Consider the following 7153-nt stretch of genomic DNA (forward strand, 5'->3'; position numbering starts at 1 on the left):
GGCGTGAATTACAAATCGTGGCACTCACTCTTGCACGTATTTAAAGTTTTTCGGGTAACTGCCCCATTTCCCAGTTTTGTATCCAAGGTAACGACAAAAGAGGTTAGCTTTCCACCAGTCAAAACTGTTCGCAGAAATGCTCCCGTTCCTTTTGTCTCTATGCTCGTCGAGGAATGTAAGAATTAGCAAACCCTCGTTTCCTGTTCTCACTTCCGTTCTATCCCTCATACTTATCAGTGTGGCATTTGCTGAAATGTTATAGTCATACTCATCAGTGTGGCATTTGCTGAAATGTTATAGTCATACTTATCAGTGTGGCATTTGCTGAAATGTTATAGTCATACTCATCAGTGTGGCATTTGCTGAAATGTTTTATCTCTCATACTTATCAGTGTGACATTTGCTGAAATGTTAAAGTCATACTCATCAGTGTGGCATTTGCTGAAATGTTATAGTCATACTCATCAGTGTGGCATTTGCTGAAATGTTTTATCTCTCATACTTATCAGTGTGGCATTTGCTGAAATGTTAAAGTCATACTCATCAGTGTGACATTTGCTGAAATGTTATAGTCATACTTATCAGTGTGGCATTTGCTGAAATGTTATAGTCATACTCATCAGTGTGGCATTTGCTGAAATGTTATAGTCATACTCATCAGTGTGGCATTTGCTGAAATGTTTTATCTCTCATACTTATCAGTGTGACATTTGCTGAAATGTTTTATCTCTCATACTTATCAGTGTGACATTTGCTGAAATGTTCTATCCCTCATACTTATCAGTGTGGCATTTGCTGAAATGTTAAAGTCATACTCATCAGTGTGACATTTGCTGAAATGTTATAGTCATACTTATCAGTGTGGCATTTGCTGAAATGTTATAGTCATACTCATCAGTGTGGCATTTGCTGAAATGTTATAGTCATACTTATCAGTGTGGCATTTGCTGAAATGTTCTATCCCTCATACTTATCAGTGTGGCATTTGCTGAAATGTTAAAGTCATACTCATCAGTGTGACATTTGCTGAAATGTTATAGTCATACTTATCAGTGTGGCATTTGCTGAAATGTTATAGTCATACTCATCAGTGTGGCATTTGCTGAAATGTTATAGTCATACTTATCAGTGTGGCATTTGCTGAAATGTTATAGTCATACTCATCAGTGTGACATTTGCTGAAATGTTATAGTCATACTTATCAGTGTGGCATTTGCTGAAATGTTATAGTCATACTTATCAGTGTGGCATTTGCTGAAATGTTATAGTCATACTCATCAGTGTGGCATTTGCTGAAATGTTTTATCTCTCATACTTATCAGTGTGACATTTGCTGAAATGTTTTTTTGCTGGCGGATTTTATTTTTGTTTAGTTTTGAATTCATCACAATTGTAAGATTGCATAATTTTGAAAATGCACTTTTATGTTATTAAACTATTACAGAAAGTGATGCATAGAATTTTTAAATACTGGCGAAGTTTTTTTCCTACTTTATAGTTGTATATGCAACTCATAAATTATTATAAAAAACAAATCTTACGAAAGTCATTGCAACGGAGCCACGTGATGATATCATAGTCGCATCTCTGCTCTCGTACCCCGTATTCACATTCAGATATGGTCTGATCGTCTGGCCGACACCTCATTCCGTCCATTTGAATAGGTCCTGTGTTGTTTTCCAGCCACAATCTACGGGTTTTATATTATATAAAGGCAAACAAATTTTACTGGTAAAGTGATATTGGACTTAGCTGGATGTTAAGAAGGGTCGGAAAGGGTTACCCAGGAATGCCCGGTAGGGGTCTGTGGAGTGTTACCTAGGGGTGCTGGTAAGTAGGGTAACTTAGTTACCAACACCCCTAGTTACCAGCACCCCTAGTTACCAGCACCTCTAGTTACCAGGTACATTAGTTACCAACACCCCTAGTTACCAGGTAACTAGCATGACTGACGGATAACCTTCAAAGCTTTATTATAATCATTAAAATATATCACCTGATGTTATAGTCTATTTTTTCTGGCTTTCTTTCCCATTGACCAGATTGGTATCCGAAATGCTTGCAGAGCAAGTTTGCAGCTTCTCCATTTAGATCGTTGATACAGGCAGTTCCTACTTGATCCATTCCACTGTGTCTATTAATAAACGTAACTGTGATAAGGCCATTAGCTCCAGGTCGGATTTTTGTGGAGTTTACTGGATAGAGATTTTGTAGTTCAAATTCTTTAAATTCCCAGACATCTTCTGAAAGTTTGAAATAGCGAAAAGTCTAATATTGGATTATAATATAATAAATATAATCTATTACGTATTACTTATTATTAAAATGTTCATAACATTGATCCAGTTAACGACTTAGGAGCTACAAAATAAAAACCATTTATGCACCAAAATGATATAAATTTGGTACCAAAATGATATATAGTTGGTAACAAAATGATATATATGGTTGGTAACAAAATGATATAAAGTTGGTACCAAAATGATATAAAGTTGGTTCTTCGTTTTTCTTGGACCGATCAAATTTCATCTCGACGACGTTGCTCCCCCAGGAAAGGGCATTCCACTTTTTATCATTGCATGTTTTAGAAGACGCTGTGACGTCAAGTACTGCCACCCCGTTGCAGGACACAGCAATTCTCATTCCTCGTTTCTCAATACTCCACAGTCTGTGTAACTCCGTGGGTACACGCGTATCGAAAGGGCGTGACTTTTTCATACACTTGTCCAACTTATATTTGCTTTTAGACTCAAAGAATATAGTGATTCCACTAACAAATTCGTTACTTTCATTAAAGAATCGAATTTCTAGTTTTTTCCCACTGTCCACTGCGATGCTTGTTTTTACGTGTAAGTAACATGCTTCCAGAAAAACAGGAATGAAAGGTTTTTTCTTGAAATCGTAGCTCGTCCAGATCTCTGTAAAATACAGTACTATTGCTGTTGTGTTGTAAAATGTAAGGTACTACTGTAAGGTACTACTGTAAGGTACTACTGTAAGGTACTACTGTAAGGTACTACTGTAAGGTACTACTGTAAAGTGTAAGGTACTACTGTAAGATACTACTGTAAGGTACTACTGTAAGGTACTACTGTAAGGTACTACTGTAAGGTACTACTGTAAGGTACTACTGTAAGGTTCTACTGTAAGGTACTACTGTAAGGTACTACTGTAAGGTACTACTGTAAGGTACTACTGTAAGGTACTACTGTAAGGTACTACTGTAAGGTACTACTGTAAGGTACTACTGCAAGGTACTACTGTAAGGTACTACTGTAAGGTACTACTGTAAGGTACTACTGCAAGGTACTACTGTAAGGTACTACTGCAAGGTACTACTGTAAGGTACTACTGTAAGGTACTACTGTAAGGTACTACTGTAAGGTACTACTGTAAGGTACTACTGTAAGGTACTACTGTAAGGTACTACTGTAAGGTACTACTGTAAGGTACTACTGTAAGGTACTACTGTAAGGTACTACTGTAAGGTACTACTGTAAGGTACTACTGCAAGGTACTACTGTAAGGTACTACTGTAAGGTACTACTGTAAGGTACTACTGCAAGGTACTACTGTAAGGTACTACTGCAAGGTACTACTGTAAGGTACTACTGTAAGGTACTACTGTAAGGTACTACTGTAAGGTACTACTGTAAGGTACTACTGTAAGGTACTACTGTAAGGTACTACTGTAAGGTACTACTGTAAGGTACTACTGTAAGGTACTACTGTAAGGTACTACTGTAAGGTACTACTGTAAGGTACTACTGTAAAGTGTAAGGTACTACTGTAAGGTACTACTGTAAGGTACTACTGTAAGGTACTACTGTAAGGTACTACTGTAAGGTACTACTGTAAGGTACTACTGTAAGGTACTACTGTAAGGTACTACTGTAAGGTACTACTGTAAGGTACTACTGTAAGGTACTACTGTAAGGTACTACTGTAAGGTACTACTGTAAGGTACTACTGTAAGGTACTACTGTAAGGTACTACTGTAAGGAACTACTGTAAGGTACTACTGTAAGGTACTACTGTAAGGTACTACTGTAAGGTTCTACTGTAAGGTACTACTGTAAGGTACTACTGTAAGGTAGGACTTGGCTCTACGAACTCAAATTATCCTTTTCATGTGTTTCTCTACTAGATAAAAAGAGCCTCACGCCGACAAACAAAGAGTTAAATAATTTATTAAAAAGGATTACAGACCCTGATCATTAGTAAAGATATAAAAACAACCTGAACTGTTTTTGGAGCAAGCCAGCCAGACATTGTTGCGGTGAGAGCAATTCTCTCTCGCCATCTTAAAGTTACACTTAAACAAACTCTCGGCACTCTTTATACAATCGTCCAGCTTCGTAGGAAACAAGTTGTTTTTCAACCATGTTCTGGAGGAAATTCAAACATTACGTGTTTATAGTAAACGATATCACTGTAAGCATCACACTGTAAGCATTATACTGTAAGCATTACACTGTTAGAACTGTAAGCATCACACTGAGTATTATACTGTAAGCACTGTAAGCACTGTAAGCATTATACTGTAAGCATTACACTGTAAGCACTGTAAGCATTACGCTATTGTCGCAACGAATACTAACTTACTAAACTTAAATCAGATTTGAGTTGGAAGACACTTAGTGACTTACTCAGAAACATATTTGAAGTTTCCAGGGTAACTGCCCCATTTGCCGGTTTCGTATCCAAGATGGTGACAAAAGAGGTTCGCTTTCCACCAGCTGAAATTACTCGCACAAATGCTGCCATTCTTTTTGTCACCATTTTCACTAGAGAGGCTGATCATCAATACGCCTTTATTTCCTTTCACTATCTCATGGTCGCCAGACTCCTCAATCAATGCAACTTCGGTCAACTTCCAATCTGGAAATCAATTTTTTAATTAAATACTTTTAAAATTTTACAGAGTACAACAATAAATGATGGATATACAATATACATTGAATATATTATATTGAAACTATGTGCTTTTCAATCTTCAGAGTTCAACTGGTCACAGTAACAGATGCTTATAAAAACGTATCGTATAATTTATGTTTTAAGAATATAAGTAATATTGATGTTTTGATTCATTAAAAACTGAACCACTAACAACTATCAATCTGAAGTTAACTCACCCACATCCACCCACTCGCCCCTAACAGCATGGCAGCATAGAAACAGAAGTTTGAAAATCAGGAGGCTTGTAGCGAATCCCATTCCTTTCAATTTTCAAACTGAACTTGGCAATTTTATCAAATGATGCTGAGTATAACTGAGTAACTGACTAACTTCCTACTTTTTATAACTACCACCACGTACTTAACTACACAGTTAGTACACTGTAGTACTAAGTACACTATAGTACTAAGTACACTGTAGTACTACGTACACTGTAGTACTAAGTACACTGTAGTACTACGTACACTGTAGTACTACGTACACTGTAGTACTAAGTACACTGTAGTACTAAGTACACTGTAGTACTAAGTACACTGTAGTACTACGTACACTGTAGTACTAAATACACTGTAGTACTAAGTACACTGTAGTACTACGTACACTGTAGTACTAAGTACACTGTAGCACTAAGTACACTGTAGTACTAAGTACACTGTAGTACTAAGTACACTGTAGTACTAAGTGCACTGTATTACTAAGTACACTGTAGTACTAAGTGCACTGTACTTGTAGTACTAAGTACACTGTAGTACTAAGTACACTGTAGTACTAAGTACACTATAGTACTAAGTACACTGTAGTACTAAGTACACTGTAGTACTAAGTACACTGTAGTACTAAGTACACTGTAGTACTAAGTACACTGTAGTACTACGTACACTGTAGTACTAAGTACACTGTAGTACTACGTACACTGTAGTACTAAGTACACTGTAGTACTAAGTACACTGTAGTACTAAGTACACTGTAGTACTAAGTACACTGTAGTACTAAGTACACTGTAGTACTACGTACACTGTAGTACTAAGTACACTGTAGTACTACGTACACTGTAGTACTAAGTACACTGTAGTACTAAGTACACTGTAGTACTAAGTACACTGTAGTACTAAGTACACTGTAGTACTAAGTGCACTGTAGTACTAAGTACACTGTAGTACTAAGTACACTGTAGTACTAAGTACACTGTAGTACTAAGTACACTGTAGTACTACGTACACTGTAGTACTAAGTACACTGTCGTTATAAGTACACTGTAGCACTAAGTACACTGTAGCACTAAGTACACTGTAGTAGTGTCAAGATGCACAATGACTTGGCACCTTAGTTAAGAAATTTGGCCTGAAGCTTAGTCTCTAGATATGAACGACTCTGAGCAGTACAGGTACTTAAAATTTGACGAAGGAATTGGCTTGCAATAATTTGCTCTAAATTCTCAAAAGTGTATTATATATAATATACAGTGTATAATAGTGTTTAGAGTCTTGAATAACAAGTAAAAGCTGACTATCATAATTAAATAAATAATCAAATAAAAGTTCTAAACAAGGGGTATAGTAGTTAAAAACGACGCGGCCAAGTCTAATCTTTCCTTAATCTTAATATTAGGAAATTTATTTAATAAAACAAATTACCCTAATATATAAAACAAATAACTTAATCATTAATGTCAAAACTTCACTGTAGTTTTTGCCAATATTTCTTGTCATAATGATAAACTAAATTACGGAAATAGTAGAGAAAAAGAGAAATAAATGAAAGTCCAGCTAAACTAGTTCAATTTGTACCCCCTCCACAGCCACATTACTTATTAATTATTAAGCTCCCCCATTGTTTTATCAAGTGTTTTTTCAGCCTGCTGAACGTTAGCTGACTAAGTCTCACGGTACGTAATAACTGAACCATTTCCCTTTATTGTTGAAATCATTATATAACTGTAACGACAAATGATTTGCCTGAATTGAGGTGTTTAGAATTACAGTCCTATATATTTCTTTTTTAAATCTCTAATCTATGTATCATCAAATTACACTTTACCAACGCGACTCGATCATTATTATGATGCCAAAACAATATTTTTTGTTTTATAATTCAATTCAAAATTTTGAATTATGAACGTAAATTTTATGTAGAAAAATGACGAGAAGATTCGACGCTAAGAAAAAAAATTATGGCCCTAGCTATAGATGATTGG

The sequence above is a fragment of the Bolinopsis microptera genome, chromosome 3 (assembly GCF_026151205.1).
Source record: "Bolinopsis microptera isolate Bmic1 chromosome 3, MBARI_Bmic_1.0, whole genome shotgun sequence".
In the NCBI taxonomy this organism is placed as follows: domain Eukaryota; kingdom Metazoa; phylum Ctenophora; class Tentaculata; order Lobata; family Bolinopsidae; genus Bolinopsis; species Bolinopsis microptera.